Here is a 23,175-nt window from a genome sequence, read left to right on the forward strand (position 1 = left end):
AGAATTCTTGCTACATTCGAAGGTGCACCTTCCACTTTCAGCCTACCTGGTTGCTTCATTTGCCACGCAAACACTTCATGAGGACGCTACATGAAATAACATCGCATCTTATTGGCTTAATGACATGATGCTACTGAATTGAAGACCGCTACAGGCATCCGGTTCCATGGTGTAATGGTTAGCACTCTGGACTTTGAATCCAGCGATCCGAGTTCGAGTCTCGGTGGAACCTGACGCTGTGTTTTGCGCTCGTTTCTAGAAATGTGTAAGAGCCGGTAGTTGGAATTGTATATGCAGAATTTTAGCTAGGATCATGTAACGCAAATTGTTAATAGCAGTCCACACGTGAATGGGGGACGCTCCAAATGCTTATGCTTTTGATACTAGGATTAATAACGGAACGTAAGGGGTTCAACTGCGAGAAGACGCCCTCAGCTGTTTCTCCCAGCAGGAAAGACATCTCTCCGTTTTGGGTGCTGCATGCGCATGCATTTTACAAACGTGCATGCGATGTATTAGTTCCTGGGAAACGAATAGAATCGCTGTACGTGCCAGTCTTATGTATAGATATAAGTGAGCGAAGACGGCTTAATCCTGCCACGTAGATTGCTTTCCACATGACGCACTTGCCAGTCTCTTGGGCCGGTGGCTCACATGCAGTTTGTCCTGTTGCATGGCTTACTTTCAGAAACTCGCAAGTTTATCGTAGTGTTTGGTTGTCGCGAAAGTGAAAAGTAGGGCCTGTCCGGGATTTGAACCCGGGACCACCTGCACCCAAAGCAGGAATCATACCCCTAGACCAACAGGCCGCACAAGGAAGCACGTCTGCACCCCGCCACCTACTGACATCTTGCCGCACTTGCTAGTTGCAGCATACAATCTGGACGATATTCTCAAAGAGCTTTCTTAATCCGACACCCACAACATGAGCTGTGCTGAACACCAGTGTATGTGAATGCTGAAAGAGCTGCTAGAGTTGTGTGTCAGTATTTCGACCGTGTGAAGTGCAAATGTTATCGTGTCACGCACTATCCGCCCACTACGTAGCGTTCTGTGTCAGCACGCAGTTTTCGACAGTACTCTGTGTCCATAGCTGTTTCCATAGCTAGGCTGCTTCCAGCACAATGCATGCACCATACGAAAGTGGCCGTTGCGCGATTTTGATTACCTGAGCCTTCGACATCACTTGATGTACGAATACTGGCAAGAATTCTTGCTACATTCGAAGGTGCACCTTCCACTTTCAGCCTACCTGGTTGCTTCATTTGCCACGCAAACACTTCATGAGGACGCTACATGAAATAACATCGCATCTTATTGGCTTAATGACATGATGCTACTGAATTGAAGACCGCTACAGGCATCCGGTTCCATGGTGTAATGGTTAGCACTCTGGACTTTGAATCCAGCGATCCGAGTTCGAGTCTCGGTGGAACCTGGCGCTGTGTTTTGCGCTCGTTTCTAGAAATGTGTAAGAGCCGGTAGTTGGAATTGTATATGCAGAATTTTAGCTAGGATCATGTAACGCAAATTGTTAATAGCAGTCCACACGTGAATGGGGGCCGCTCCAAATGCTTATGCTTTTGATACTAGGATTAATAACGCAACGTAAGGGGTTCAACTGCGAGAAGACGCCCTCAGCTGTTTCTCCCAGCAGGAAGGACATCTCTCCGTTTTGGGTGCTGCATGCGCATGCATTTTACAAACGTGCATGCGATGTACTAGTTCCTGGGAAACGAATAGAATCGCTGTACGTGCCAGTCTTTACGTAAAGATATAAGTGAGCGAAGACGGCTTAATCCTGCCACGTAGATTGCTTTCCACATGACGCACTTGCCAGTCTCTTGGGCCGGTGGCTCACATGCAGTTTGTCCTGTTGCATGGCTTACTTTCAGAAACTCGCAAGTTTATCGTAGTGTTTGGTTGTCGCGAAAGTGAAAAGTAGGGCCTGTCCGGGATTTGAACCCAGGACCTCCTGCACCCAAAGCAGGAATCATACCCCTAGACCAACAGGCCGCACAAGGAAGCGCGTCTGCACCCCGCCACCTACTGACATCTTGCCGCACTTGCTAGTTGCAGCATACAATCTGGACGATATTCTCAAAGAGCTTTCTTAATCCGACACCCACAACATGAGCTGTGCTGAACACCAGTGTATGTGAATGCTGAAAGAGCTGCTAGAGTTGTGTGTCAGTATTTCGACCGTGTGAAGTGCAAATGATATCGTGTCACGCACTATCCGCCCACTACGTAGCGTTCTGTGTCAGCACGCAGTTTTCCACAGTACTCTGTGTCCATAGCTGTTTCCATAGCTAGGCTGCTTCCAGCACAATGCATGCACCATACGAAAGTGGCCGTTGCGCGATTTTGATTACCTGAGCCTTCGACATCACTTGATGTACGAATACTGGCAAGAATTCTTGCTACATTCGAAGGTGCACCTTCCACTTTCAGCCTACCTGGTTGCTTCATTTGCCACGCAAACACTTCATGAGGACGCTACATGAAATAACATCGCATCTTATTGGCTTAATGACATGATGCTACTGAATTGAAGACCGCTACAGGCATCCGGTTCCATGGTGTAATGGTTAGCACTCTGGACTTTGAATCCAGCGATCCGAGTTCGAGTCTCGGTGGAACCTGACGCTGTGTTTTGCGCTCGTTTCTAGAAATGTGTAAGAGCCGGTAGTTGGAATTGTATATGCAGAATTTTAGCTAGGATCATGTAACGCAAATTGTTAATAGCAGTCCACACGTGAATGGGGGACGCTCCAAATGCTTATGCTTTTGATACTAGGATTAATAACGGAACGTAAGGGGTTCAACTGCGAGAAGACGCCCTCAGCTGTTTCTCCCAGCAGGAAAGACATCTCTCCGTTTTGGGTGCTGCATGCGCATGCATTTTACAAACGTGCATGCGATGTATTAGTTCCTGGGAAACGAATAGAATCGCTGTACGTGCCAGTCTTATGTATAGATATAAGTGAGCGAAGACGGCTTAATCCTGCCACGTAGATTGCTTTCCACATGACGCACTTGCCAGTCTCTTGGGCCGGTGGCTCACATGCAGTTTGTCCTGTTGCATGGCTTACTTTCAGAAACTCGCAAGTTTATCGTAGTGTTTGGTTGTCGCGAAAGTGAAAAGTAGGGCCTGTCCGGGATTTGAACCCGGGACCACCTGCACCCAAAGCAGGAATCATACCCCTAGACCAACAGGCCGCACAAGGAAGCACGTCTGCACCCCGCCACCTACTGACATCTTGCCGCACTTGCTAGTTGCAGCATACAATCTGGACGATATTCTCAAAGAGCTTTCTTAATCCGACACCCACAACATGAGCTGTGCTGAACACCAGTGTATGTGAATGCTGAAAGAGCTGCTAGAGTTGTGTGTCAGTATTTCGACCGTGTGAAGTGCAAATGTTATCGTGTCACGCACTATCCGCCCACTACGTAGCGTTCTGTGTCAGCACGCAGTTTTCGACAGTACTCTGTGTCCATAGCTGTTTCCATAGCTAGGCTGCTTCCAGCACAATGCATGCACCATACGAAAGTGGCCGTTGCGCGATTTTGATTACCTGAGCCTTCGACATCACTTGATGTACGAATACTGGCAAGAATTCTTGCTACATTCGAAGGTGCACCTTCCACTTTCAGCCTACCTGGTTGCTTCATTTGCCACGCAAACACTTCATGAGGACGCTACATGAAATAACATCGCATCTTATTGGCTTAATGACATGATGCTACTGAATTGAAGACCGCTACAGGCATCCGGTTCCATGGTGTAATGGTTAGCACTCTGGACTTTGAATCCAGCGATCCGAGTTCGAGTCTCGGTGGAACCTGGCGCTGTGTTTTGCGCTCGTTTCTAGAAATGTGTAAGAGCCGGTAGTTGGAATTGTATATGCAGAATTTTAGCTAGGATCATGTAACGCAAATTGTTAATAGCAGTCCACACGTGAATGGGGGACGCTCCAAATGCTTATGCTTTTGATACTAGGATTAATAACGGAACGTAAGGGGTTCAACTGCGAGAAGACGCCCTCAGCTGTTTCTCCCAGCAGGAAAGACATCTCTCCGTTTTGGGTGCTGCATGCGCATGCATTTTACAAACGTGCATGCGATGTACTAGTTCCTGGGAAACGAATAGAATCGCTGTACACTCTTTGACATAAAACTTGACCGGCGGCCGGCCGCTTCAGAGGCTAAGTCCGCGCCGATCGCGACATGGGACAAAGAAACTGGCCAACTCGCTAATTCTCTAAGTCCGGTTATCTGCACAATCTGGCAACACTGTAGACTGCGGCACTTCCTGGAGGAAAACTTGTCCCAAGATAGAGAGACTCTAGGCTGATTACGCCTGTGGTCTAGCGGTAGCGTACGTTGTTTCTGTTCATAATGTCAGTGGATCGAGAGCAGCTGGCATAAAATATTTTTATAGCCTCTTCTGTCTGAATGCTGAAGACGTGAATGTAATGGTAGCGCAGATTCAATCTATTTCGCTTTGTGACACACCGATATCAAAATTTTATCTAGTAACGATTTTGCGGCAGATTTCCTGCAGACTGTCCTCCTCTGGACGCCGTATGCGGCAAAGCTCCGGGATCCATTTGCTGGCTACTGGCAGCGGCCGTGGCGACAGCAGCGGCGCTGCACTCCCCCGTTCTTTATCGAAAGCGCCTGCTACCGCTCATTGCTTTTGATGATTTGAAACGCTTTATTATTAAATGTTGCTCCACAGAAAATTTCTACAATTTCCATTCACGCTCAAAAGCAACGGAGACAGACGCCCTGATTAGTAGGCGGGTAATCGGCAAGAGCTGAGTATGGCCCGAAATTAATTTTATAGACTGGGACGAAATTAAACCACCTCACTACATTCGATGAATTTATAAATGCTTCATACCTCGTTTCTTTTCCTTTCAAACTTAATTATTTGTGCAACTTTTGGTCAATGTTTGGATGTTTTCGTCAAGCCAGAGTGAGCGTCTGTGGTGTAAAGTGTATTACAGTTCTTGTTTGATTCCTTATGGTAAGTCTATGCGATAAACTGTGTGAATACCTTGCAATGCATGCTCTGTAGCAGTGCAGGCACACTGCACATTTGGAGTTCCATGTATGGGTTCATGAAGTATTTATTGTTGATCGGAAGTGATAGTTAAGGTCATCAGATTTAAACCAGAAAAATTTGTCGTTTTGAAGGTTTCAGAGAACGGAAAGGAATTGCTAACGCCGGTGTTAGAAAACGTCTACAGTTAAACGCTATTGCAAAAATTTAGAAGATGTGAACTATATTAATGAACATGTGCACTTCATAAACAACCTTCTGACATGTTAGACCTATATGACGAACAAAGCTCAAATTTATATCGTTGACAGTCGGTTTGAATCTTTTCAGGACCTATTTTACAGTGAAGCACCTTGGAATTTGCAAAGCAGAAATCCATGATATTAACTTAATTTACTAAGTCGAAATCGGACGAAGATTGATGTTTAAAGGCATTCTTCAGATTTCGCATAAGAAATGTTTACTAGCAGTTTGCAACTCCATTAATTAAAATGGAAAATAAAAGGTTTTAGTCAGCGGCTTCTACCGTGATTCGAACTTATAGTACAAGCACTGCAACGCACAAGGGAACCTCTGAGCTAACGACACACTGGCGGCCAGAGGCGGACTATAGTCACTGCGATGTTGCCTGAGCCTCAAAACGCAACCTTAAACACAGAAACAGAGGAGGTGGAGATTACTGTTTTAACGTCCCGTCGACAACGATGTCATTAGAGACGGATCACAAGCTCGGATTAGGGAAGGATGGGGAAGGAAATCGGCCGTGCCCTTCCTAAGGAACCATCCCGGCATTTGCCTGAAGCGATTTAGGGAAATCATTGAAAACCTAAACCAGGATGGCCGGGCGCGGGATTGCACCGTCGTCCTCCCGAATGCACACACAAACAGGTGTTACTTATGTGAAGAACGCCGTTCTTGGAGTCCAGAAATTAAATATACTTTCTAATTGTGTCATCTTGCAGCGGATTATATCGTACGAGTCTTCGATGTGGAAAACGAATGTTAAGTGAATTTAGCGAGGTAACGCCGACCTACACCCGGAAGTAAATGCACTATCAGAGTGTTGACAAATACTTGCTACGACGCTGCCATTTCTCGGCTCTCTGACGAGGCAGCTCTTCAGCGAAATGCTTGCCGTGATTCTCCGATATGGTTCTTCAGAGTGGAGACGCGCTCGCACGTTTGGTTTTTATGCGGCGTTCTCCCCTGGTGGTTTCTGACGTCGCCTTGTGGGCTATATATACATATGAGACATTCAATTATCATTAATCCAGAATGATACAAGTTTCAGCTTCCGGCGTGGAAGAAGGCTGTTGACGCCGACATTATATCATTTCAACGTAGGGAAAGCAAAACGGATCATTCAATGTTTCTCATTCAACATAAAGCATGTGAGATAAATTTCCGTAACGTTCATAATCATCTAAAAATACAAACGAAGTAAAAATACACCGGAATCTTATTCGAATTGAATATAATGTAAGATACCAAACGCTTTGCACCTCGATGTCGAATTTGTTCACTTGCAATCGTTTGCAGCATGCACATAGATTGTCATGATTACCACGAGAATGAAGAAATATGTTGGTAAGGATGGAAGCAAGAAGAGACGCAGTCAACAAATATTCTATTCCTCATGGCATTCATTTCATTTGACACGTAAGAAGAGGTAAAGCGGGAATTTACTTTCGTTAACACGAAAGATATGCCGCACATATTGATAACGAGGAAGTCTGCGTCTTCATACGTTTCCTCCTTGAAATCTGTATGCTCTATTATATACTAAGTAGCCCGATCATTGTTTCAGTAATGTTACCCTCTTGTTTGACCCCGTAACGATGAACAGATTCCAAATGCATGTCTCTGCGTGAAAGTAGCTGTTCGAACCCTTCCTGGGTTGTTTTTTGTGTTTTATTGCTTGGAATTCCTGAAGCAGACCACTGTGCCTTCCCCCCTCGTGGGTTAGGTCTCAAAACTAAACCGCTTTGTATCCAATGGCATAATTTATTCATACAGCATCAGCATAAGACTCTTGCGAGTGAGAGAATGACAATAACAATCGTAACAAGAACAAGCAAATAATGAATGATGTTTATTCCAACGCAGAAAGAGAATGGCTTTAAATATAAAAATCTATATCTATATCCATATCTATTGATCTTTGAGTTGGCACAATGAAAATATATTCTTAGCATTTAGTTACTGAATTTAGTTCTGGATGTTTGCAGAGAAAAGGAAAAGTCGGTACTTCTCGCTAGTGTAATATAATGTGAACCAGCAACTACCCTTTCCTTAGAACACGACTCAAGCAGGTCCTCAAGTAGGCACTGCTGCACTCTGTTCCCTGACATTGCTCTGATGACGGTTAATGCAGATAGTTCCGATTATGAAATACAAAACGTATTGCAGGTTAGTTCCTAGGATAGTAACATTAAATTTGCGTTGTAGACGGCACATGAACGTGACGACTATCCATATTACTCATCAATATAAAAAGACAGTATTTTGGGAATTTAGCAGGATTACTCAAAATGAATTCTGAAATTGGGTGACTGACCGCACAGGTGCTAAACGTCGTCAAGGGTATACGATGTCCTAATCGCATTAGGAATATGAAGATCGTCTTCGACAGCTCGCAACTTTCACATAGCTAACCCCACCCTACTCCAGACAGCTCTCGGTGGAGTTGCACTACGTTGCCGATGTTATGGAAGGCCTTCAAACCGACAACAGACCACATATTGAAAAATACAAGCGAATTCTCTTGCAGCGTAAGCTTATTGTAACTAATCTAAAAATTATTGGAGAGGAACATTGTCCTATTCAAAAAAGTAAAATGTTACACACTGTTGACGTCAAACGGACATTATCTATGTCCTGTCTTGTGTCCTACTCATCTATAATATCAAGTGTACTATGAAAATGATTATATATAATGGATTATAAGGTAATGGATTGATACCAGATGGTGGGGGCCGGCCGATGTGGCCGTGCGGTTCTAGGCGCTTCAGTCTGGAACCGCGTGACCGCTACGGTCGCAGGTTCGAATCCTGTCTCGGGCATGGATGTGTGTGATGTCCTTAGGTTAGTTAGGTTTCAGTAGTTCTAAGTTCTAGGGGACTGATGACCTTAGAAGTTAAGTCCCATGGTGCTCAGAGCCATTTGAACTATTTAACACAAAATGACATTAAAAATTTAAGTTATTCACGAGCAGCTAGTTGAGAATATGTATGAACATTAAATGACACGACGAACCGTCATGTTCTGCATATGGATTCAAACCCAGCTCATGCAGACTAAGCAAAGATTTCGTGACTGACGGAAACTAACAGTCATTCCTGATTAGGCATACAGAGAGTGATATACCTCGATTTTAGACAGTATCAGTTAGCAAATATCAACTTTAAATTGCATAACGCAAACATTTTTAACAGACGCGAATTCCTACCCAGCATCTGTTAACGAACTACGAGAGATGTTAAATATTGCTTCTTCACAAGTAACTTACTTGAAGTGCCGTGAGGTAAAGCTGTGTGTTGGACACGGATTCGAACCCGGAACCTAATCGGATTGCTATCGAAGCACAGTCAAATGTGACATATCGGAATTTCGCGGCAGTAACTAGATGTTATAACTGAAATGACGAGACGAAAAATTAATTTTTTCCTTCCCAGGACTCCAACCCGGCACCTATCGCTGTTATATTCTAGAGAAAACTAACGTTAAATATGGGTTTGTTGCACCAGCAGTGACATGTGAGCATGTTTGAACTGAAATAATATGACGAAGAGTTCAGCGCTCACTGGGAATAGAGCCCCACACATATCGTTGTTGACTACACACAAAGAGACGTCAGCTACCGAATTTTTCTCCACCAGCTGCTCAGAATAGCATCTTGAACTTACAGTCATCTCGCAAATAGTTCTGTGTCTCACTGGGAGTTAAAAACGTCAGATATCGTTAGTGTGACAGCGAATGAAAATACATTAAAAATCAAAATTATTATCCACCAGCAGACAGGTGTTCTCATGCTAGAGCTTGATAATACATAATTAAATCTTTAGTGCCGGGCCAGGATTCGATCCCATTCACGCATAATATGTGAAGGTGTTGAGGAATCTGCAGTTTTGAACAAACAACAAATTGTAGCCGAGCTGTATTGCCACGAAGGGATCAAATTCCGCGTTAAGGGCGGTCTGAGTTGCATTCCCAGTTCAGAACCAATTTTATCGACATACAGAAGCTCAAATAAAAGATGGAATAAGTGTCCTGTGACCATACATAGCGTTTGTGTCGTCACTTGAAATAAATAACTAGTATAAGAAAGGTTACTGGTGGTAGAGTTTCTACATGTCGCCACTCCAGACTTCATTGTGGTTCAACCTACCGTCTACTTGGTAAAGAAGGAATATCATCTTTAATGTGAATTTTCTGACCATGCAGCCATTATATCTCCTTCACTTGGTGTAGCCAGGAGAGAATGGAATCTGTCTCTCCCTATCTAAAATCATTGACAGAAGTGGGAATCGAACCCAGACCATAGGTATAACAACCTACCATCCGTCCAACAGACCACGAAATCCTCTTCTCTGCGAGTCATTTTTCTATCGTAACGCAGTTGTGCCACACTGGATGAGAATTCTGACACACAGGCTCCCTGTAGTAATTTGCAGCATGTTCAGTAAATTCATTTACTTGGTTGACCGAATCACCATGAACTAGCTGCCTCGGCTACCCAGTGCATACATTCGACTATTTTGTAATCACAGAGATAAAATCACGTTACTGCCACCTACACACAACTGCCAACATTGTAGGATGCAGAAGTTTAAATAAGAAGTGTTCCTTTTCACTTGAGCTATTCTATTGCGCTATCTGTTACTAGAAAACGTCGTTCAGTCCAAAAGAAAAGCTGTAACTGTTTGTCTCTCAGAAGTCAAGACATGGCCATATGCATAATCTCACAGTGCTGTGGAATCCAAAAGTTCTGAAGGAATAGTTGCCGAGCTCTGGAGCTGTTGTAGTTCCGTGTCAGCTTGTAGCATAGATAAGATGTCGCGAGTTCGAATACATTCAGTGCTACATTTTTTAAAACGCAATTCTGCTCTCTGCTGAAGTTATCAATCTAATGGAACTTTGAACAAATTCCCTTCACTTCTCAACCCAAAGTAGTCGCATGTGGAAAAAGGACTAACTACTGTGACATTTTGTCCTATTCAGGTTTAATAGACAGCAGGCAGCAGATGCATCTCGAAGATGTGCAGGGAGAGCGCATCGTGCCATAATATGTCAGAAAAGTATTTTCTACATTAGCCGTCGTGTGGTAGTGATATTTTATTCTTCTTCAAACTTTGATTGACAGCTTTAACTCAGAACAAATTTTCTACATGCATGTAATCAATAAACTGCATGTGCATTGTCAGTCATAGGTAACATCAGAGAATTCGCATATATCGTTGATGATTAATTTCTCTCTCATGTTTACTATTGTTTTAACAACACTAAAGGAAACCTTACGAAAATTGTGCACAGTATTATAAGATATGAAATAAAACTAACGATGATAACCTTACGACGAAAGTATCTGTACACAAGCATGCCTCTATCGACACGAATTAGTAAAATACTACTCACTTAGATTTTGATAGGGTCTGTGTTTAAATGGTATGCTGTGTCATACTCAAGAGGTATGCAAATGTGGCATTTCATAAATATAGTTACGTATTCCTAGAAACCCAAAATTCGCTTGTCAGCAGCGGAAAGAGGCGTTACCTGTTGTGCAGCATTGTAAGTTTTTCAACATTGCACTATGAGCTGAAAGCATTTTCTTGCGATTTCCGTATTGATGTTTGATCTGACTGCTTGTAGCTCTTTCACAGAAGGGATAAAAACGTTTCAGTCAGTGAGACTGGAACTGCGAACCGTAACAGACGCTGTTTCACATGTCAGCACGTTACCACAGAGCTGGCGAGGGGGTATGGGTCTCAGCTTCCTATTACGACGGCAATAGTAACTAGAACTCGTAAACCGCTATTTAAAGGTCGAGATTAGTTGCGATTTCCACCTGCAACGACTTTCTTGGGCTGAAAACCGTAAATTTTCAATCTTTTGTTACCCTTCAAGCTATAATAACTCAGATTATTCAATGGAAATGACAGGTAAAATCAAGTGAACTTTGAGGCTTAATTCCGTGCACACCAGGAAGTAACTCGTCGATCACAGAGTTGCCAAACATACGTTGCCTTGTTGCCAAATCTCAGTTACAGTACCAGCAGGAAGAAGGCGAACCGATGTGATCCTACAGCGGTCTGGGAAGTGACCATAGCTGGTGTCTCCAAGTCGCGGCTGCTACGGCCTGGAATACGTAATGCGTCTGATTCGCTTTCTGTAACTAGGTTTAGGGACTGGAGCGTAGTTACTAATAATACTCAGAACTGACTGCAAACTGAGCGTCATAAATCAGTAACTCTCATTGTTGTTTTTATATTTCTTTCGTAAGTGCACTCAAAACTAAGAAAGTCATTCACAGGCGTTTTCCTGCCTCGCCGATAGTCGAGCAGAACATACAAATAAAAATAAAAAAGAATGTGTGTGTGTGTGTGTGTGTGTGTGTGAGAGAGAGAGAGAGAGAGAGAGAAATAAAAAGCAATGAGAGAGTGTGTAAAAAATTGTTGTAAAGAAATTGAATCATGGTATTTAAAGAAATCTTTCATTAAAATGACACGTTCCACATCATTACGAAATGTCGTATTCATGATCTATGGAACAAGAGTTAATCTAATGTAATGTAATCTAATCTAATCACATCATATTGATTATTAGCCATGAAGAGTCATGAACTACCGAAAGTTTTGCCAATACCAGTAACCAAATCTAAACTTGAAAATAAAAGACGACAATTTTTGTAATAAACCGTGACTCCTATCAAGACCCTTTCATCCCTGTTATCTAACCACGAAAGATGTCTGATATACCTCCATTCTGAAGTAACAAAGTGTGCATGCATTTAAAGATGAAGTGCATGATGTGAAGTTCTGTGACGGAGATACGAACCCAACACGTAATCCGATTGTTAACTAAGAAAAATCAAATGTTACGTATCGGTTTTTCTTACGAGCCGCTAGGTGTCTGAATCTAAAATAAGGATACAAACTTTTGTGCCTAAGCGACAATCGAACTGCACACCTACCGCGCATCCACGAATATAGCTTAAGTATCAGTTGCTTACTCATGAACAGTAAGATGTGTGCGTGTTTGACCAGAAATAACGACACCTGTTGCGATTGTTGGCAACACATGAACAGACATTGAAATTGCGCGTTAATTTTCACTAGCAGGTGGGTGTGCACTTGATAAAGCTAGAAATGAAATTATGAATATTTTTGTACTGGATCAGGTTTCAGACCCACATACTTACCTTTGGAAGAGAGCTAGAGAAGATTGCAGTCTTGGGAAAAGGAACGAAATGACTGAACTATACTGTTCCGAGAGATTCAGATCCTCGAAAGAGGAGATACGAATTCGAATCACAGTCCAGCACCAAATTTTTAAACGTCTCTAGTTCAATCAAGTACAAGTAAAATAAGAGCCCTGTCCCTTTAAATGGCTATCGGTTCATCAAATAAAATAAAATTTTCTAATGTAAGTAAGTTTACTGGCGACTGTATTTCTGTTTACCATGACTTCCGCTTTGTCATTTCCCAACGAAAACTGGCTCTGCTCAGTTGGTTATGAAGGAACGTGATGTTTAATGCGGATTCTGGATTATAACGTCTTTCTCTTGAGGTTACCAGAGGTAAAATAAATCTGTTTGTGCCTCTTAAAAGTAAATGCCTGAACCCACGCATTGCACCTGTGATACCTCGTTCCACCAGACCATTGTGGCCACATTACCCAGCCCCAGGAGTGTGCTGTAACGGATGATGTGCTTAGCTTACAAAATTAGTCACGGTGGAAAAAATGCGAGTCTATTAAATGGTCAAGTAGAAGCAAGCTTCTGACGCAGAGATTATGCTATTCTCATGTCAGCAGGATGTAAAGACTCTTCTAGGCATCATAGGCTGGATGTGAAGCCATTTTGATTTTTCACAAATTCAGCAAATTTCTTAGTTCGAGAAAATCCACTGTGAAGTGTGAAGTTGCCGGATAATTCGATTATTACTGTTATTATTAATATCATTTTATTCATACTGCTGCTGTAACACAAGTGCTTGAACATCATTTAGTATCTTTTGGTCACTATAGAAGTAGTTTCCCAAGAACAGGTTCTTTCCCTGTCTACGGAATCCTTTTCATGTTAATATCAAACACCAGCAATTACTCGTAGATTACATTAAAACTAAAGTAATTGACGAAGACGTTACTTGGTAACAAAAACGCACTGCCTTTCTTCATTTACTTTCGCCTAGAAGTGGCTATCGAGTACTGACAAACCAAAAGGCAAGAGATCTTACTGCCTTCCGATATACGTTGCTGTTAGTTCTTCCACATGATTTGGTCGACATGACCTGTTTCAAGTAGTATATGACAGACAGTGTTTTAGAAAATCTATTGTTTCCCTTTGCAATAAACAGAAGTATTTTCATTCTAAGCTGTCCAAGTACAAAATTTTCGCAATATTAGTGCACATTTAATATTCGCTTCTATAATGTATAAAAGTATTTCACAGTCGCAAAACTCGCATCCGTAACGTTGACCTTACACTTAGTCGCTGACCATAAATTCTAGCTCAGAGTGACACCAGTTTAAATAACCTAATGTAGCGAAGACTGTTTGCCAGTGCTCTTTCTCACCGGAAAATACGCAATTGACTCATTTGGCTCCATAAGTACACTGTAACAGTAATTTCTGTGTGAAATTTGTCAATAAGCTTTCGCCTTCCAACCGGCAAAATACGGAAGAGTACAGCCGGTAAACAAATCACAAATCACGATTTAGTGCCGATAAGACGATTTCTTTAAACATTGTCGAAGCTGAGGGAATTTATTTTCTGCTTAAATCGTCTTAAGCAGCAACGTTCACAGATATCTCAAATAGGAGAAAGCTGAATATCCAGGTACGAAGGTTGTAAAACAAACTTCCCACAGTTTGTGTCAGGTTGATCTTTTCGTCTGATAACACTGCTTAAGTATTTTGTCTAAGAGGTATCACAAGTAGTATCCCTGTAGCTGTGGGAATCATTGGTTGAAAACGAGTTTAACACCAATGGGTACAGTGCTGCTATATTTTCAAAATTATTATCAACTTAAGTCTGAGTTCATCCACAAACTGAGGCGTATTTATAATATTGAAGCTAGACTGTGTATCCTTGTCTTTCTTGAGTGGTCACTGGAAGGCGTTTACACACACGTATACAATACTATGAATACTTCGAACGCTATGGTTAACGTTGCTCTCATAAACTACTTTTTTTTTTTAAATTCTTCTGGGTCTTAAGCGAGCAATATGTGTTGTAGATACAGTCTCAGACCAAAAAATTGACCGCCGAGTCGTTCACGTAAGGTGGACAATACAGTCATGCTCCTCTCAGAATTCTATGTCTGGCAATATGCTCGATCTAGCAACATGTAGACTGCGGCACTTCCCAGAGGAAGTCTTGACTCCAGTCTTAGTACATTACTCTAGACTACGACCGTAGTCTTGAGGTTAAACGCGAGAACAGCTAATATGATATTGTAGATTCGCTTGAATTACACTCATAGCTTCAGCACCGAGAGGAAAGGGGCGATAAAAATTCTGTCGATATGTGCTTTCGGTCGCCAGACGTCATATTAGCTGGTCTCGCGTTTTACCTCAAGACTACGGTCGTGTTCCATCAGCGGTACGAATAAAATGATAGTAATAATAACAGTAATAATCGAATTATCCGGCAACTTCACACTTCACAGTGGATTTTCTCGAACTAAGAAATTTGCTGAATTTGTGAAAAATCAAAATGGCTTCACATTCAGCCTATGATGCCTAGAAGAGTCTTTACATCCTGCTGACATGAGAATAGCATAATCTCTGCGTCAGAAGCTTGCTTCTACTTGACCATTTAATAGACTCGCATTTTTTCCACCGTGACTAATTTTGTAAGCTAAGCACATCATCCGTTACAGCACACTCCTGGGGCTGGGTAATGTGGCCACAATGGTCTGGTGGAACGAGCTATCACAGGTGCAATGCGTGGGTTCAGGCATTTACTTTTAAGAGGCACAAACAGATTTATTTTACCTCTGGTAACCTCAAGAGAAAGACGTTATAATCCAGAATCCGCATTAAACATCACGTTCCTTCATAACCAACTGAGCAGAGCCAGTTTTCGTTGGGAAATGACAAAGCGGAAGTCATGGTAAACAGAAATACAGTCGCCAGTAAACTTACTTACATTAGAAAATTTTATTTTATTTGATGAACCGATAGCCATTTAAAGGGACAGGGCTCTTATTTTACTTGTACTTGATTGAACTAGAGACGTTTAAAAATTTGGTGCTGGACTGTGATTCGAATTCGTATCTCCTCTTTCGAGGATCTGAATCTCTCGGAACAGTATAGTTCAGTCATTTCGTTCCTTTTCCCAAGACTGCAATCTTCTCTAGCTCTCTTCCAAAGGTAAGTATGTGGGTCTGAAACCTGATCCAGTACAAAAATATTCATAATTTCATTTCTAGCTTTATCAAGTGCACACCCACCTGCTAGTGAAAATTAACGCGCAATTTCAATGTCTGTTCATGTGTTGCCAACAATCGCAACAGGTGTCGTTATTTCTGGTCAAACACGCACACATCTTACTGTTCATGAGTAAGCAACTGATACTTAAGCTATATTCGTGGATGCGCGGTAGGTGTGCAGTTCGATTGTCGCTTAGGCACAAAAGTTTGTATCCTTATTTTAGATTCAGACACCTAGCGGCTCGTAAGAAAAACCGATACGTAACATTTGATTTTTCTTAGTTAACAATCGGATTACGTGTTGGGTTCGTATCTCCGTCACAGAACTTCACATCATGCACTTCATCTTTAAATGCATGCACACTTTGTTACTTCAGAATGGAGGTATATCAGACATCTTTCGTGGTTAGATAACAGGGATGAAAGGGTCTTGATAGGAGTCACGGTTTATTACAAAAATTGTCGTCTTTTATTTTCAAGTTTAGATTTGGTTACTGGTATTGGCAAAACTTTCGGTAGTTCATGACTCTTCATGGCTAATAATCAATATGATGTGATTAGATTAGATTACATTACATTAGATTAACTCTTGTTCCATAGATCATGAATACGACATTTCGTAATGATGTGGAACGTGTCATTTTAATGAAAGATTTCTTTAAATACCATGATTCAATTTCTTTACAACAATTTTTTACACACTCTCTCATTGCTTTTTATTTCTCTCTCTCTCTCTCTCTCTCTCTTTCTCTCTCACACACACACACACACACACACACACATTCTTTTTTATTTTTATTTGTATGTTCTGCTCGACTATCGGCGAGGCAGGAAAACGCCTGTGAATGACTTTCTTAGTTTTGAGTGCACTTACGAAAGAAATATAAAAACAACAATGAGAGTTACTGATTTATGACGCTCAGTTTGCAGTCAGTTCTGAGTATTATTAGTAACTACGCTCCAGTCCCTAAACCTAGTTACAGAAAGCGAATCAGACGCATTACGTATTCCAGGCCGTAGCAGCCGCGACTTGGAGACACCAGCTATGGTCACTTCCCAGACCGCTGTAGGATCACATCGGTTCGCCTTCTTCCTGCTGGTACTGTAACTGAGATTTGGCAACAAGGCAACGTATGTTTGGCAACTCTGTGATCGACGAGTTACTTCCTGGTGTGCACGGAATTAAGCCTCAAAGTTCACTTGATTTTACCTGTCATTTCCATTGAATAATCTGAGTTATTATAGCTTGAAGGGTAACAAAAGATTGAAAATTTACGGTTTTCAGCCCAAGAAAGTCGTTGCAGGTGGAAATCGCAACTAATCTCGACCTTTAAATAGCGGTTTACGAGTTCTAGTTACTATTGCCGTCGTAATAGGAAGCTGAGACCCATACCCCCTCGCCAGCTCTGTGGTAACGTGCTGACATGTGAAACAGCGTCTGTTACGGTTCGCAGTTCCAGTCTCACTGACTGAAACGTTTTTATCCCTTCTGTGAAAGAGCTACAAGCAGTCAGATCAAACATCAATACGGAAATCGCAAGAAAATGCTTTCAGCTCATAGTGCAATGTTGAAAAACTTACAATGCTGCACAACAGGTAACGCCTCTTTCCGCTGCTGACAAGCGAATTTTGGGTTTCTAGGAATACGTAACTATATTTATGAAATGCCACATTTGCATACCTCTTGAGTATGACACAGCATACCATTTAAACACAGACCCTATCAAAATCTAAGTGAGTAGTATTTTACTAATTCGTGTCGATAGAGGCATGCTTGTGTACAGATACTTTCGTCGTAAGGTTATCATCGTTAGTTTTATTTCATATCTTATAATACTGTGCACAATTTTCGTAAGGTTTCCTTTAGTGTTGTTAAAACAATAGTAAACATGAGAGAGAAATTAATCATCAACGATATATGCGAATTCTCTGATGTTACCTATGACTGACAATGCACATGCAGTTTATTGATTACATGCATGTAGAAAATTTGTTCTGAGTTAAAGCTGTCAATCAAAGTTTGAAGAAGAATAAAATATCACTACCACACGACGGCTAATGTAGAAAATACTTTTCTGACATATTATGGCACGATGCGCTCTCCCTGCACATCTTCGAGATGCATCTGCTGCCTGCTGTCTATTAAACCTGAATAGGACAAAATGTCACAGTAGTTAGTCCTTTTTCCACATGCGACTACTTTGGGTTGAGAAGTGAAGGGAATTTGTTCAAAGTTCCATTAGATTGATAACTTCAGCAGAGAGCAGAATTGCGTTTTAAAAAATGTAGCACTGAATGTATTCGAACTCGCGACATCTTATCTATGCTACAAGCTGACACGGAACTACAACAGCTCCAGAGCTCGGCAACTATTCCTTCAGAACTTTTGGATTCCACAGCACTGTGAGATTATGCATATGGCCATGTCTTGACTTCTGAGAGACAAACAGTTACAGCTTTTCTTTTGGACTGAACGACGTTTTCTAGTAACAGATAGCGCAATAGAATAGCTCAAGTGAAAAGGAACACTTCTTATTTAAACTTCTGCATCCTACAATGTTGGCAGTTGTGTGTAGGTGGCAGTAACGTGATTTTATCTCTGTGATTACAAAATAGTCGAATGTATGCACTGGGTAGCCGAGGCAGCTAGTTCATGGTGATTCGGTCAACCAAGTAAATGAATTTACTGAACATGCTGCAAATTACTACAGGGAGCCTGTGTGTCAGAATTCTCATCCAGTGTGGCACAACTGCGTTACGATAGAAAAATGACTCGCAGAGAAGAGGATTTCGTGGTCTGTTGGACGGATGGTAGGTTGTTATACCTATGGTCTGGGTTCGATTCCCACTTCTGTCAATGATTTTAGATAGGGAGAGACAGATTCCATTCTCTCCTGGCTACACCAAGTGAAGGAGATATAATGGCTGCATGGTCAGAAAATTCACATTAAAGATGATATTCCTTCTTTACCAAGTAGACGGTAGGTTGAACCACAATGAAGTCTGGAGTGGCGACATGTAGAAACTCTACCACCAGTAACCTTTCTTATACTAGTTATTTATTTCAAGTGACGACACAAACGCTATGTATGGTCACAGGACACTTATTCCATCTTTTATTTGAGCTTCTGTATGTCGATAAAATTGGTTCTGAACTGGGAATGCAACTCAGACCGCCCTTAACGCGGAATTTGATCCCTTCGTGGCAATACAGCTCGGCTACAATTTGTTGTTTGTTCAAAACTGCAGATTCCTCAACACCTTCACATATTATGCGTGAATGGGATCGAATCCTGGCCCGGCACTAAAGATTTAATTATGTATTATCAAGCTCTAGCATGAGGACACCTGTCTGCTGGTGGATAATAATTTTGATTTTTAATGTATTTTCATTCGCTGTCACACTAACGATATCTGACGTTTTTAACTCCCAGTGAGACACAGAACTATTTGCGAGATGACTGTAAGTTCAAGATGCTATTCTGAGCAGCTGGTGGAGAAAAATTCGGTAGCTGACGTCTCTTTGTGTGTAGTCAACAACGATATGTGTGGGGCTCTATTCCCAGTGAGCGCTGAACTCTTCGTCATATTATTTCAGTTCAAACATGCTCACATGTCACTGCTGGTGCAACAAACCCATATTTAACGTTAGTTTTCTCTAGAATATAACAGCGATAGGTGCCGGGTTGGAGTCCTGGGAAGGAAAAAATTAATTTTTCGTCTCGTCATTTCAGTTATAACATCTAGTTACTGCCGCGAAATTCCGATATGTCACATTTGACTGTGCTTCGATAGCAATCCGATTAGGTTCCGGGTTCGAATCCGTGTCCAACACACAGCTTTACCTCACGGCACTTCAAGTAAGTTACTTGTGAAGAAGCAATATTTAACATCTCTCGTAGTTCGTTAACAGATGCTGGGTAGGAATTCGCGTCTGTTAAAAATGTTTGCGTTATGCAATTTAAAGTTGATATTTGCTAACTGATACTGTCTAAAATCGAGGTATATCACTCTCTGTATGCCTAATCAGGAATGACTGTTAGTTTCCGTCAGTCACGAAATCTTTGCTTAGTCTGCATGAGCTGGGTTTGAATCCATATGCAGAACATGACGGTTCGTCGTGTCATTTAATGTTCATACATATTCTCAACTAGCTGCTCGTGAATAACTTAAATTTTTAATGTCATTTTGTGTTAAATAGTTCAAATGGCTCTGAGCACCATGGGACTTAACTTCTAAGGTCATCAGTCCCCTAGAACTTAGAACTACTGAAACCTAACTAACCTAAGGACATCACACACATCCATGCCCGAGACAGGATTCGAACCTGCGACCGTAGCGGTCACGCGGTTCCAGACTGAAGCGCCTAGAACCGCACGGCCACATCGGCCGGCCCCCACCATCTGGTATCAATCCATTACCTTATAATCCATTATATATAATCATTTTCATAGTACACTTGATATTATAGATGAGTAGGACACAAGACAGGACATAGATAATGTCCGTTTGACGTCAACAGTGTGTAACATTTTACTTTTTTGAATAGGACAATGTTCCTCTCCAATAATTTTTAGATTAGTTACAATAAGCTTACGCTGCAAGAGAATTCGCTTGTATTTTTCAATATGTGGTCTGTTGTCGGTTTGAAGGCCTTCCATAACATCGGCAACGTAGTGCAACTCCACCGAGAGCTGTCTGAGTAGGGTGGGGTTAGCTATGTGAAAGTTGCGAGCTGTCGAAGACGATCTTCATATTCCTAATGCGATTAGGACATCGTATACCCTTGACGACGTTTAGCACCTGTGCGGTCAGTCACCCAATTTCAGAATTCATTTTGAGTAATCCTGCTAAATTCCCAAAATACTGTCTTTTTATATTGATGAGTAATATGGATAGTCGTCACGTTCATGTGCCGTCTACAACGCAAATTTAATGTTACTATCCTAGGAACTAACCTGCAATACGTTTTGTATTTCATAATCGGAACTATCTGCATTAACCGTCATCAGAGCAATGTCAGGGAACAGAGTGCAGCAGTGCCTACTTGAGGACCTGCTTGAGTCGTGTTCTAAGGAAAGGGTAGTTGCTGGTTCACATTATATTACACTAGCGAGAAGTACCGACTTTTCCTTTTCTCTGCAAACATCCAGAACTAAATTCAGTAACTAAATGCTAAGAATATATTTTCATTGTGCCAACTCAAAGATCAATAGATATGGATATAGATATAGATTTTTATATTTAAAGCCATTCTCTTTCTGCGTTGGAATAAACATCATTCATTATTTGCTTGTTCTTGTTACGATTGTTATTGTCATTCTCTCACTCGCAAGAGTCTTATGCTGATGCTGTATGAATAAATTATGCCATTGGATACAAAGCGGTTTAGTTTTGAGACCTAACCCACGAGGGGGGAAGGCACAGTGGTCTGCTTCAGGAATTCCAAGCAATAAAACACAAAAAACAACCCAGGAAGGGTTCGAACAGCTACTTTCACGCAGAGACATGCATTTGGAATCTGTTCATCGTTACGGGGTCAAACAAGAGGGTAACATTACTGAAACAATGATCGGGCTACTTAGTATATAATAGAGCATACAGATTTCAAGGAGGAAACGTATGAAGACGCAGACTTCCTCGTTATCAATATGTGCGGCATATCTTTCGTGTTAACGAAAGTAAATTCCCGCTTTACCTCTTCTTACGTGTCAAATGAAATGAATGCCATGAGGAATAGAATATTTGTTGACTGCGTCTCTTCTTGCTTCCATCCTTACCAACATATTTCTTCATTCTCGTGGTAATCATGACAATCTATGTGCATGCTGCAAACGATTGCAAGTGAACAAATTCGACATCGAGGTGCAAAGCGTTTGGTATCTTACATTATATTCAATTCGAATAAGATTCCGGTGTATTTTTACTTCGTTTGTATTTTTAGATGATTATGAACGTTACGGAAATTTATCTCACATGCTTTATGTTGAATGAGAAACATTGAATGATCCGTTTTGCTTTCCCTACGTTGAAATGATATAATGTCGGCGTCAACAGCCTTCTTCCACGCCGGAAGCTGAAACTTGTATCATTCTGGATTAATGATAATTGAATGTCTCATATGTATATATAGCCCACAAGGCGACGTCAGAAACCACCAGGGGAGAACGCCGCATAAAAACCAAACGTGCGAGCGCGTCTCCACTCTGAAGAACCGTATCGGAGAATCACGGCAAGCATTTCGCTGAAGAGCTGCCTCGTCAGAGAGCCGAGAAATGGCAGCGTCGTAGCAAGTATTTGTCAACACTCTGATAGTGCATTTACTTCCGGGTGTAGGTCGGCGTTACCTCGCTAAATTCACTTAACATTCGTTTTCCACATCGAAGACTCGTACGATATAATCCGCTGCAAGATGACACAATTAGAAAGTATATTTAATTTCTGGACTCCAAGAACGGCGTTCTTCACATAAGTAACACCTGTTTGTGTGTGCATTCGGGAGGACGACGGTGCAATCCCGCGCCCGGCCATCCTGGTTTAGGTTTTCAATGATTTCCCTAAATCGCTTCAGGCAAATGCCGGGATGGTTCCTTAGGAAGGGCACGGCCGATTTCCTTCCCCATCCTTCCCTAATCCGAGCTTGTGATCCGTCTCTAATGACATCGTTGTCGACGGGACGTTAAAACAGTAATCTCCACCTCCTCTGTTTCTGTGTTTAAGGTTGCGTTTTGAGGCTCAGGCAACATCGCAGTGACTATAGTCCGCCTCTGGCCGCCAGTGTGTCGTTAGCTCAGAGGTTCCCTTGTGCGTTGCAGTGCTTGTACTATAAGTTCGAATCACGGTAGAAGCCGCTGACTAAAACCTTTTATTTTCCATTTTAATTAATGGAGTTGCAAACTGCTAGTAAACATTTCTTATGCGAAATCTGAAGAATGCCTTTAAACATCAATCTTCGTCCGATTTCGACTTAGTAAATTAAGTTAATATCATGGATTTCTGCTTTGCAAATTCCAAGGTGCTTCACTGTAAAATAGGTCCTGAAAAGATTCAAACCGACTGTCAACGATATAAATTTGAGCTTTGTTCGTCATATAGGTCTAACATGTCAGAAGGTTGTTTATGAAGTGCACATGTTCATTAATATAGTTCACATCTTCTAAATTTTTGCAATAGCGTTTAACTGTAGACGTTTTCTAACACCGGCGTTAGCAATTCCTTTCCGTTCTCTGAAACCTTCAAAACGACAAATTTTTCTGGTTTAAATCTGATGACCTTAACTATCACTTCCGATCAACAATAAATACTTCATGAACCCATACATGGAACTCCAAATGTGCAGTGTGCCTGCACTGCTACAGAGCATGCATTGCAAGGTATTCACACAGTTTATCGCATAGACTTACCATAAGGAATCAAACAAGAACTGTAATACACTTTACACCACAGACG

General features: G+C 41.7%; 7 non-coding genes across 7 annotated transcripts; 4 read left to right on the plus strand and 3 right to left on the minus strand.

Moving 5' to 3' along the window:
* Window positions 1-160: 160 nt before the first annotated feature.
* On the plus strand, window positions 161-232 carry Trnaq-uug (transfer RNA glutamine (anticodon UUG)). Its single transcript has one exon. It is a non-coding gene; the product is annotated as a tRNA-Gln (tRNA).
* Window positions 233-737: 505 nt separating this feature from the next.
* On the minus strand, window positions 738-809 carry Trnap-ugg (transfer RNA proline (anticodon UGG)). Its single transcript has one exon. It is a non-coding gene; the product is annotated as a tRNA-Pro (tRNA).
* Window positions 810-1,366: 557 nt separating this feature from the next.
* Window positions 1,367-1,438, plus strand: Trnaq-uug (transfer RNA glutamine (anticodon UUG)). Its single transcript has one exon. It is a non-coding gene; the product is annotated as a tRNA-Gln (tRNA).
* A 506-nt stretch (window positions 1,439-1,944) lies between these two features.
* Trnap-ugg (transfer RNA proline (anticodon UGG)) lies at window positions 1,945-2,016 on the minus strand. Its single transcript has one exon. It is a non-coding gene; the product is annotated as a tRNA-Pro (tRNA).
* A 557-nt stretch (window positions 2,017-2,573) lies between these two features.
* Window positions 2,574-2,645, plus strand: Trnaq-uug (transfer RNA glutamine (anticodon UUG)). Its single transcript has one exon. It is a non-coding gene; the product is annotated as a tRNA-Gln (tRNA).
* A 505-nt stretch (window positions 2,646-3,150) lies between these two features.
* On the minus strand, window positions 3,151-3,222 carry Trnap-ugg (transfer RNA proline (anticodon UGG)). The gene has a single exon. It is a non-coding gene; the product is annotated as a tRNA-Pro (tRNA).
* A 557-nt stretch (window positions 3,223-3,779) lies between these two features.
* Window positions 3,780-3,851, plus strand: Trnaq-uug (transfer RNA glutamine (anticodon UUG)). The gene has a single exon. It is a non-coding gene; the product is annotated as a tRNA-Gln (tRNA).
* The last annotated feature ends 19,324 nt before the right edge of the window (window positions 3,852-23,175 follow it).

This window comes from Schistocerca cancellata, chromosome 2, assembly GCF_023864275.1.
Source record: "Schistocerca cancellata isolate TAMUIC-IGC-003103 chromosome 2, iqSchCanc2.1, whole genome shotgun sequence".
NCBI classification, from domain to species: domain Eukaryota; kingdom Metazoa; phylum Arthropoda; class Insecta; order Orthoptera; family Acrididae; genus Schistocerca; species Schistocerca cancellata.